The following is a 12,250-nucleotide window of genomic DNA, read 5'->3' on the forward strand; positions in this document are numbered from 1 at the left end:
GTTTAAAAGTAGTATTGATTTGTAAAATATATATACTTTGTTGAGATTTATAATCTTATAGATATCCCTAACTTTATAAACGTAGATGAGGCCTTTGTTTATAAATGTTCAATCATGTATGCATTCTCGAGGTGCTATCAATAAGATTCCATACATGTTTGTACAGGCATTTAAAATTGTTGTAACTTTTTGAAAATATAATATGTCATTTTTATACATCTTATGAGATAACTGATCAGTATTTATGATTTCAGGTTAACATAAACAGCTACATCAGAAATTGGAATACACCCTACTAAAATCTAATTGTGGCAGTTGATGAACTTCAAAAAGTCAATCTGGGCGTGAAAATAGGTTAGAAGAAAGATATGCAATAAAAGTCTATTTTAAACTTGGAAAAATGCTGAAAAACGTATGGAATGCTACATATAATTTTTGTATACTCTTGCGTGAATAGTGCATCAGCTTTTGTGTGCCATAAAAGATTCAAGGAAGGTAATGAGTATGTGAGAGATGCTGAAAAAGGTGGGATGAGTAAAGAAGTTAGAACTCCAGAGTTGACTGGCCAAATAAAGAATATGATGGATAAGGGCCGCTGTGTGTCTCTTGAGATATAAAGTGCACCGTTTGATGTCAGTGTGGGAAGTGTAAAACGATTATTCGCGAGGAACTGATGATGCGAAAGTCTGTTCCAAGGGCGCTCAGGAAGAAAGATGTTGTCATGATCATCAAAACAATTCCTCCAAGATCCCCGCACTCCCTATAGTCCATATCATGCTCTCTGTGACGTTTGGTTATTCTTTAAACTGAAGGAAAACCTTAGAGGCTACATTTCTGAGAATATTGAGAAGATTAGAGTGGCTGTGAATATAGTCATTGATACGCTAATACAAGAGAACTTCTATGGAATCTTCCAAAAGTTCTTTAAACGGTACAATAGGTGCATTACACGCGGACTAGATTGCTTCGAAGGGGACTAGAGTTTTATGTACGTACTGCTAATAAAGTGCCCATATGAAAATGTCTGGAAACATATGGAACGCACCTCGTAGCTTATGCTTGTTAACCAGGAATCCTCCTGTAATCGGAGAATTCTCGTTATTTTTTCTAAAATGAAAAATATCAAAAAATTCAAACTTCCAAAATTAACTTTTAACTCTGTTTAATTTTCATCGTTGAATTAATAAAAATATTCACATCTTCGTTTCCAATACAGTATGAATTGTGTTTACTACGTATGTATATAGGTTACTATATATCTTTGCGTGGATTTGTTTAATCATTTAAGTTTATATAGAAAATACTTACATAATTCTCACCTTCCACTATATATATATATATATATGTATATATACACATATATATATATATATATATATATATATATATATATATATATATATATATATATATATGTGTGTGTGTGTGTGTGTGTGTGTGTGTGTAAATAAATGAAATAGTATATAGTCTGATTCTAACCAGAGTAAATTGTATATAAAAAGGGGTAAATCTATTAAAGTTTATCAATTAAAACAATATTATTGTATATTTAATATAAACATATTTGATGTTTACAATTATTTACTGCTTGTTCTCATCACGTTTTTATAATTTAAGATATATTTTGCGTTGCGATCTACAATATAATATCTTAAACTAATAAATAAATTTGTATGAACCTTGGAATACACAATTATTTCCACCCGGTCAGTAACATTGGATATTACTACTTTACTATTTATAGGATGCGTCAACACAAACATTCAGAAACGTAAGTATATATATATATATATATATATATATATATATATATATATATATTATTATTATTATTATTATTATTATAACCGTATTTATATGCTAAGTAACATGTGTTTCCACTACCGGGATGGAATTAACGATCCGATAGTTTCATCAGAATTTATATATATATATATATATATATATATATATATATATTTACACAGTGATCACCACTTATCAAGGCCCGGAAGCCACTCAGGGATAAGGGTTATTGCACTACATTACGTTAGTGTGGATATTTGATGAAATGTCTACTTAAGGGGGCGGTTCATTAGGAGTTTGTTAACATTGGACTTGAAGACATCCAAGTTGTAGTCCGGAGGGAAGCAGGCAGACGGAACAGAGTTCCACAGGCATGCAGTTCTAAGAAAGAAGCTTTGTTCATGGAATCCGCGTTTTGATTTAGGCACAGATATAGAGTGGGGGAAATTTTTCACAGTGGATTTAGCTAGACGGGTGTTCTTCGTTAAAAATTGGCGAGGGGGGACCAGAGATTGGAGTTCAGACGACCACCTGCCATGGAAATAACGATAAAACAAAGATAGGCTCGCAACGTCTCTTCTGTGGGAGAGACGTTGCAGGGTGGAGAAAAGGGCATCCCCCACTAAGCCACGAAGTCTATTTTGTACTCTGTCAAGGCAGGATAAGCTGTTTTTAGCAGCTACTGCTCAGATATAGCAACAGTATTCCATCCTTGGACGTACTTGGCTTTTATATAGATAGAGAATTGCATCAGTAGTGTGATATCTTCTGGAGCGGTAGAAGGATCCCACCATCTTTCCAGCGACCTTGGCAACAGACTTGATTTACGTGTTCCATTTCAGATCAGGAGTAAAGGTCAAACCCAGAAGCTTGTCAAAACACGGGGCCTCACCCAGACGAGAGCCATCCATCACAATTGATGCCAGATGGGGATCAGAGCGTTGATGATGTAAGGATAGGTGTTTGGTTTTAGATGTATTGAAGGTAACCAGCCACATCTTGTGCCACTGAAGTACGCGCTCGAAATCAGAGGAGAGAGAATCAGAGAGAACTTCATCATTTACAGCCTTTGATGTGTTACCGTAGATGATCGTGTCATCATCATAGATGTCAACGAATGATTTAAGTATGTGTTTAGGGAGGTCATTGATGTAGATCAGGAAGAGAGTTGGGCCCAGGATTGACCCCAGAGGGACTCCATCATTTATATTGCAGGCCTCCGATTTTTGTCGATCTACCACTACTCTTATGAACCTATCGGAGAGAAATGATTTAATGATTGAGAAAACATTTTCAGTTATACCATAGCTGGAAATCTTGTGAAGTAGACCCTTATGCCATACCTCATATATATATATATATATATATATATATATATATATATATATATATATATATATATATATATGTGTATATATATATATATATATATTAGACCTCTTCAAAATTGACCTTTTTCTTCAAACATATGGAAACTGATATTCATCCCATTTTCCAAGGTCTAAATTAGCTAAATATACCAGTTATTGTGATCTTGGACCTTGGCTATGCCTGCCTCAAGAGTCATGTAATTTTATTGGGGACGTTTTTCAAAAACGCTGCAAAATTTGGGATATTATGTCAATTTTGAAGAGGTCTAATATATATATATATGTATATATATGTATATATATATATATATATATATATATATATATACATATCATATTTATCATAAGGAAGAAGAAATACAAAAATACGAATTTAAATCAGCAGCACCAACTGAAAAATCATAAATACAGTAAAAGATAACAAAAGTAGAAATGGAAGAGGATTAAATTACAAAAACCAGAAAATAAGAAAAAGAAGGGGAGATAGAGAATGGAAAGGGAAGCGGTGAAGGAATCGTTAATAAGGAGAAACGGAAAAAAGGAAAGAAAGATGCAAGCGGTTAAATAGACGAGCGGGGTTGGATATAACCCAGCAGTTAATATGAAGATCAATATATGGAGTATAAAAGATATAAAAAATAATGAAAAATAAATAAACAAATAAAAAGTAAATAAAAATAAAACATATATTTTAAAAATATATATTAAAAATATATATTAAAAATATATTTGTCCAGGCAGAGATACAAGTGGCAAGCGACACTAGTTGCAACGAGTAGACTTCTTTGCCATTATTTGTGCAGTAAATTTAGTTTTATCAGATGCTGATTAGAACTAACGTTGATCTATTGACATATGTTCGAAGAGAGTTATTGCATCATTTTAGGACCTCGTATATTATTCGTAAAATATCATGATAATAAGGCTATTATACTACAACTATGAATCTAACGCGGATTTTCTAGTTGTTTGGATTTGTAGACAGTTTAAATGGCGACTTTAGCTTCAGAATATCCATTTTCTGAAAGCAATTGAAACAGTGGTTTGTGTGAGAACTAGCAACAGTACACCCCAAGGTATATTTCAGTCGCAGTCTAATTGATATTGGAATTTCTAAGCTCATATACTGACGGTTAATATATATGCTAAATCAAATGCGAGGCAGCAAACATTTTTGTACAGTATGAAATGTTGATAAAATTCTGATACAATAGTGCTAAGGCTGTAACAGTCACCCATCGAACATTCATCAATACGGTTCTGTATTAGAGGAGCTTTTAAACTAGTGATTATATCATAATATATTATGAATTAAGAAAGCCCCCTAAGAGGTAACCTTTCTAGGGCAATTGCTCTTGACATATCAAAGGCCTTTGATAAGGTATGGAATAAAGGTTTCCATCACAAGATCTCCAGCTATGGTATCGCTGGAAATGTCTTCTCAATTATTAAATCATTTCTCTCTGATAGGTTCATAAGAGTAGTAGTTGATGGGCAGAAATCAGAAGCTCACAGTATTAATGCTGGAATCCCTTAGGGTTTCATCCGGGAACCAACTCTCTTCCTGATTTACATTAATGATCTTCCAAATCACATCCTTACATCATTTGTAGACATTTATACTTATGACACTACTATATATGGTAGCACATCTAAGATCGTAAACGACCAAGATCTCTCCGATACTCCCTCCTCTGATCTTGAGCACGTGGTACAATGGGGAAAGGAGTGGCTGGTTACTTTTAATGCATCTAAAACCAAACTTCTGTCTTTACATAATCAATGCTCTGAACCGCATCTGGTATCAATTGAAATGAATGTCTCTCGTCTTGGGGAGGCTTCGTGTTTTGATAAGCTTCTGGGTTGGACCTTTACTCCTGATCTGAAATGGAAAACGCACATTAAATCTGTTGCCAAGGCCGCTGGAAAAATGGTAGGATCCTTCTATCGATCCTGTAGATACCTTACTGCTGATGCAATTCTCTATCTCTATAAGAGCCAGGTACGTCCAAAGGTGGAGTACTGTTGCCACATTTGGGAAGGAGCTGCTAGAAAGGACTTGTTCTGCCTTGATAGAGTTCAAAATAGACTTCATATCCTCATAGGAGATGTCCTTTTCTCTTCTCAGCAACCTCTATCTCACAGAAGAGATGTTGCGAGTTTGTCTCTGCTGTATCGTTATTTTCATGGAAAGTGCTCGACTGAGCTTCAATCTATGGTCCCCTCTCGCCAAACTTCCAGAAGAAACAGCCGTCTAGCTGAAAACACTATCAATAATTCCCCCCCACTCTTTATCTGTTCCTAAACCTAAACGTAGATTCCATGAAAAAAGCTTGTTTCTTAGAACTGCACGCCTGTGGAACTGTCTTCCGTTCTCCTGCTTTTGAGCTGACTACAATCTGGTTGTTTTCAAGTCCAACGTAAACAAGTTCTTGATGAGCTGTTCCAATTAGTTAAAAAAAATTATCTAATCTCTATTACTAACAATTACTATATTGTTCAATTTACTACTATACACTCTTAAACCTTATCCTCGAGTGGTCTCCGGACCTTGATAAGTGGTGATGCCTATGTAAAAAAAGAGGATTATAAATATTTATTGTGTTTAATTAAATCCTGTTACATGCAAATTGTAAATAGGATTAAACAACACGCATAAAATTAAAATATCTCTGATCCATGTGTAAGTGTAACAATAAGCAAAAATTTTACTCAAATTTCACTTTTTTGTATTTTAGAGAAACAAATCCAAGCATTATATGGCTTAAGCTTTCTATTTTAAAATTCATTTCTTTCAGATTGACATTACATTTTGTTCATATAAATTCCACCTTTATTAAGCAAGATTCTATGAATTCTAATTTATTAAATACATCCTGCTGTTTAATACTTCAATTTTAGATATTGTCTAAAATCAAACTAACCAAATGACTTTTAATTAAAATAACTGTAGGATTGGAAATCCAAAGTTGAACATCATGTTATATTGACTTTACTCATCTTAAAAAAAAACGCAGTTGTTTCCATATATGTCATTAAATATATTTGGTGTGGAAAGACAATAAACTCCCCATAAAACAATAGCACATAAAACCTGCAATAGTAAGGCAAAGACTTCGTAATCTCCAACTATTCCTCAGCTGAAGCGATAGTGCCAGATTATAATGATTAGAAAAAGGCCAGGGTGACTAGATCGAAACAACGTCGAAAGGAACGGGGTAAAATATGCATTACATGGTATTTCTAAATCGTTACGCATTTTAGTACTGACTATACACAACAACACTTAAATTCAAAAAGCTAATGAGAACCGCTGTGTCAACATGACGCTAGATTCGAACTAAATCACAGCTTAATCATGTAAGAATAATGTTAGCATAAATTAAGACAAATATTCAATAATACAGCTGCATTTGTTGTTGAGCTTTTTTTTTATAGAAATACCGGCTTTGCATTGGATTGCCATCCAATAAAACGTGGTAATACATTATATATATATATATATATATATATATATATATATATACATATATATATATTAAACTTTTTATATATATACTTTATATATATAAAGTATATATATACTTTAAACTTTATATTATATATATATATGTATATATATAAAGTATATATATATTTACACTTTATATATATATATATATATATATATATATATATATATATATATATACTTTATATAAATATGTATGGATAAAAATCAATACGAAAAATATATAGATGTTTACGACTCGTATATCTTTTCTGTATACATGTAGGTGTACAAAAAGTCTTTCGGAAAAAAAACGAAAATGTTTCTTCCAAAAGCACATCATTTTCGACTGATCCTTCTCTCTTCTTCGGTCTGAAATGAATCATTATCTGTTTCGTTGTCTACCGAAAAAGTGTATATTTTTAAGTAATTACGTTCACCAATCGAAAACCCTATTGATTTGATACACCGCTATTACTTGCTTTCCTTCAAGACTGGAAATATAAGTCTATTGCAAAGATGTTTGGGAGAATAAGTTGGTCATCCTACTGTCCCATAAATTATCTCATCCTTCTCGCAATCTCTTACTTGCATAATAATACAACCCGTCTTAAGATGTGATACTGTTGCGACATCAATAAAGATGCTGCTCAGATAATCCCTTTTCTACTCTACACAAAGTCCAAAGTCGACTTTGAAGTTCGTGGAAGGATGTCATTTTCTTATTCATACAACCCATATCGCACAGTTTGCTACTTTTATATAATGTGTTTTTGTTATATGATATTTGTTGATGGATGTTTTGTTTCGTAAACGTCACTCGTCATTGACACGATAGGTTAGCGAAATGGGGGTATATTATGCAAAGCGTAAACACACAATATAGTAATATATACAAACTGTAATTCTTTCTATATACGTTTTGTGTAAGTGGGATATTTTGTTTAATAGTAAACTGCCGTTATAAACAAATATAGACTAAGGTTATTATGAAGTCTACATCTTAGATTTGACGCACAAACTTTGGCTTATCTAGCATATTAATAAATCAGTAGTGTCATCAACAAGTGTGTCGATATTTTAGATAGCATATCGATATAATTATATATTGTCGTAATTCCTGATAGAACTGTTATGCTAGTAATGCATATGCCTGGCGAGGAAACCATCATTAGCCATGCATAGAGTATGTTATTAGTATACATTAGCCGAGTCTACCCATAGTTTACATTATATCCCCAAGAAATATGTACCTAATACATCAGGATTTAATTAAAACAAATAAATTGATGCCATAAATTAATATGCACATCGGAAGCTGTGAAATAATAAAAAAGGAATATTTACCGAGTTGTGAACAACAACAACAAAAATAACAAATAGCACAATTTGTATAATATAGAATGGTGTTAATATACTGATAATATATCAACGAGGTTGAATACATCAAACATACAATTCATATATAGACAGATAACTCCGTGAAGAATTCAATGACATATTAGCGCGTATATTTCATATTCATTTACAACAAGACTACGTTGTTTTATATAATACTGGACAACACCTTTAAAAAGAAGCCGATAATCTACGTGTGTGTGAACACTGGGACTGCACAGGCAAGTGTTTGTGTAAAATCTACGACTGTACACCTAAAAACTATACGTGCATAGACTGTCTGGGAAATCTTCATACGTTTTCCTTCGTTGTTAATCAAAACGTCTTGACGGACTATATGTGTTGCACATGCGTCTGAGTTTTATTCGCAAATTTTGCCGACAGGGTAGATTTCACTTTTACGCTATCAGCACCTGACCAGATTAAAACAAACAAAAAAAAACTGGACGCAAGTAAAAACAAAAAAAAAAAAAACACAAAAAAACAGGCAAAAATGAAACATATGCAATAATTTTTCTTTGGCAAAACAAAAACTTCAGTCCTGTTTGGACATTAATATCGGCTACAGACATCTGCAGGGACGAAGTACTGGCGTAGGAGAACACTCACGGTCAACTGAACAGACTGTCACGAAAAATCCGCCAGCCGCTTGAAAATCAATTACGGAAAATTAGGCAATATACACTAACATGAGAGACAACGCACACACGCATATATATATATATATATATATATATATATATATATATATATATATATATATATGTGTGTGTGTGTGTGTAAGTGTGTGCATGTGTGTGTGTGTCTGTGTACATATTATACTATTATATATATATGTGGCTGTATGTGTGTGTGTGTACACATATACATACATATTACTTTAAATGCGCTCTTTTAAATATATAGTACGCATACATTATATACGTATAGATTTATAAGGTGTGATATTATTTGTGGTGTATATATACTAGCTACGTGTCGGCCCATTGGCCCCTGAAGTGTAAAAGGAAAATATGTACCCCCATAAAAGTGATTTTGAGATAATAGTGCCTTTTATTGACTTTAAAAACACATTTTTTAAATGATGAGTGAAAAAATAAAACGCAGGAAGCCTGAAGAGCATGACTGAAAAAAAACTATTAAAATTAAAGAGGCCACTTAGAGTAATTCTAAAACCACTGTTACTACCCCCTTTAGAAGAGAAAATATATTTTAAATAAAGACTACAAAGAAAACTCAAGAAGCTGCAGGGGTACTCGGTCCAAGTACCAAATATATTTATGAATATAGTTGACGCTATGAAAAACTAATTTATTTTTGCTTTTGGTTAGAGTTATACATTGTATAATTATGTTTAAATAAGTCTTTTTAACTTGACGGGTCAAACTATTTTTTTTGTAGATAAACACGTTAAAATAAGTAAAGACACAAAATCTATTCCTAGAAGCAGAAAATAATATATTCTTGGCTCTGGTTATTGCTATACTCTGTATATTGATTATAATATATGTCTCTTAAACTCTACAGTTTTACACTATATTTATTTATAAGGAAAACGCGTTAACATAACTAAAACACGAAAGCTTATTAATTTATGCGGAAAAATAATTCAATCTTGCCTTTGTTCATAGTTATATGTTGTATATTTAGGGTTTAATTAGTATTTTTAAACAGAAAGACTTAAACTACAGTTTCTTCTAAGTTTGAATTAGTTAAAACACACAGAAAAATGGTCATCTAAGTAGGAAATTATCTTTTTCTCTTTGGTTATACAGGCTGTCCCAAAAGAAGCTGATGGATTTTAAATTTGATTAAATTCCTTAATATTAAAGTTATGCCTATCAATTTTCATGCGTTGGTAGATGAGCCTCTCCCTGATTTTCAGAGATATAGTAAGATATTATAGTCTTCTTATTCTAATTTTTCTTACACAACTTAATCTAGGGGATGTTTTTCACAAGGTATTATTTTAGTTATGAAAAATGATGTGACTCAAATTTCCACCATTTTCATTTTCACACTCTTGTCCTTTCTTCAGGGCATTGTCGATTTCATTGGCTGAAGCTCTTGCACCAATTGAATTTTATATTGAAAGTCGCCTTCTTCATGGAGCATTCTGTGAAGAGATGATCGAGATACCCCAATTTGTCTTGATCTTCTTACTGATGTGGATGGATCCTAGGCCGCATTCTTTGCTAATCTCTGACGATTGTCATCACTTCTTTCCGTACTGGATCTACCAGATTTACGGAGGTTACATAAAGACTCTTGCTAATTGAATCAAGCCACCATAGCTTTTATTACATTGGGAGTAGGGGAATTTCTTGTTTTGAAGTATCGTAGAAATTCTCTTTGAGTTTCTGATATTGACTCATTCAACCAAAAATACGACTCTACGATAAATATCCGCTCCTCGGTAGTGTAACTCATGATCCTGTGTTTATAGCACGGTGTTTCGTATTGGGAATCATATATCAGATACATGTAATACAAAGGTAACGATGAGGGAGACAAGGCATTTATACATACAGAGTTCTGTTCTGAGATGCTTGGGATTCATATATATACTGACTGGAGATTTATACAAATTCTTTTAACACGGGAGGGGAAATTAATTACTTATTCGCTTCCAAAAGACTCTGAGTCCAACTCTATCTCTCGCTTCCTCTCTCTCTCTCTCTCTCTCTCTCTCTCTGGCTGACTAGCAGACTCAACATTTCTGCCTCCTCTGATCGACTGCCTTGATCTGACTAAAAACTAGCTACTATATTGAGAATTCCCTTTTTGCTATGCCATCAGATGTGTGGTTCCAAAACGTGACCAACTCACGTGGCTAGGCACACGTTCCAAACACACTTTCGACAAGAAGAATTCTCAACTAAACTATTTTTTAGCTTAACCTATTTTCTTACAATATATTTTAAATTTCTATTGTTCATTTTTTTAGCTGATATTTTAATTCAGTTTTCATAAAAGAACGAACAATCAAATTCTTTTACAATACAAAAAAATCAAACTATTTTATATGAAATTTAACAATAACCAAATTCTAACATTCCAATTTCTAAAACTATTTCTGAGCCTTGTTGACAAGGTTCGAGTTTCGGCTTATCCTAATCTCATTTTCCACTTATCTAATATTCTTCTTATTTACAGGAAAAGAGGCAGCCCTTTTTCCTGTAACACTGGGAAGGTTTACTCTAGAAGATCTGAAAAAATAAAAGAAAAATATAAAAAGTAAGAAAGTTATGAATTTTGTTTAACCATCGGCATCTTTTGGGACACCCTGGTGTTATAAGTTGTATATTCATGCCTAAATCAATTTTAGTAACCCGACGAGGATAACCTACATACTTCCGTAAGAAAAACACGTTAAAATACGCGATCAATTATTTTTACATGAGTAAAAACATTTTTTGTTAAAATTTTTTTTGAAAACGATTCACGTATCGTTATTTGATGTTGATTAATTAACACGTTCATTTGCTCAATTGTATAGTTTTCATTACACTTGTTTAAAGGAGAAATGAATAATTACCATAGTATTTAAATAATTTCATCAAAAAAAGGAAGTGAACACACATTGCAATGACAATAAAAAAATAACCGTTCTCAAATGTGCGACCCTACAAACGTGTTGTTGTTTAGTAATATAAAAATGTAAAACAAATATTACACCTAAGATGATTCTATATTTATAAAGATAGCTAAACAAAATACAAAGTTTACATGAAAGAAAGTAAACCGATTCCTCCGAGAAATTTACAAACGAATAACAGTTGACCATCGAGTGAAATTAGTAAAATAATATTAGAGTGAAACAATATAGACGTTGAGAAAATGTGAAATTTATGGGTTTTTAACTTACAAAAATAATATTTGTATTAATGAAAATAAATGACTATTCTTTTTTTAACAGGCCGAGTTTTTGAATCGGAAGTTGAAAACCGGAATAGACGATCCTGTCGAGAGGGAAAGCTGGTCTGTTACGTATATTGTTGGTGGTGTTTATTGCATTAATGCATCGTGAAAAAAATTATTAAAACACATAAGAAAATGAACGCACGTATACACATAACGAACCACACACATACACGCAAATATAGATTTTCAGATGAATTTTATTCTGCAAATACGTGAATACATATTTATTTTAATAAATGTCAAAGATCTACATCTATCTCCATATCTCTTTATCTATATCTCT

The sequence above is a fragment of the Euprymna scolopes genome, chromosome 8 (assembly GCF_053919585.1).
Source record: "Euprymna scolopes isolate OS-2025 chromosome 8, ASM5391958v1, whole genome shotgun sequence".
NCBI classification, from domain to species: domain Eukaryota; kingdom Metazoa; phylum Mollusca; class Cephalopoda; order Sepiida; family Sepiolidae; genus Euprymna; species Euprymna scolopes.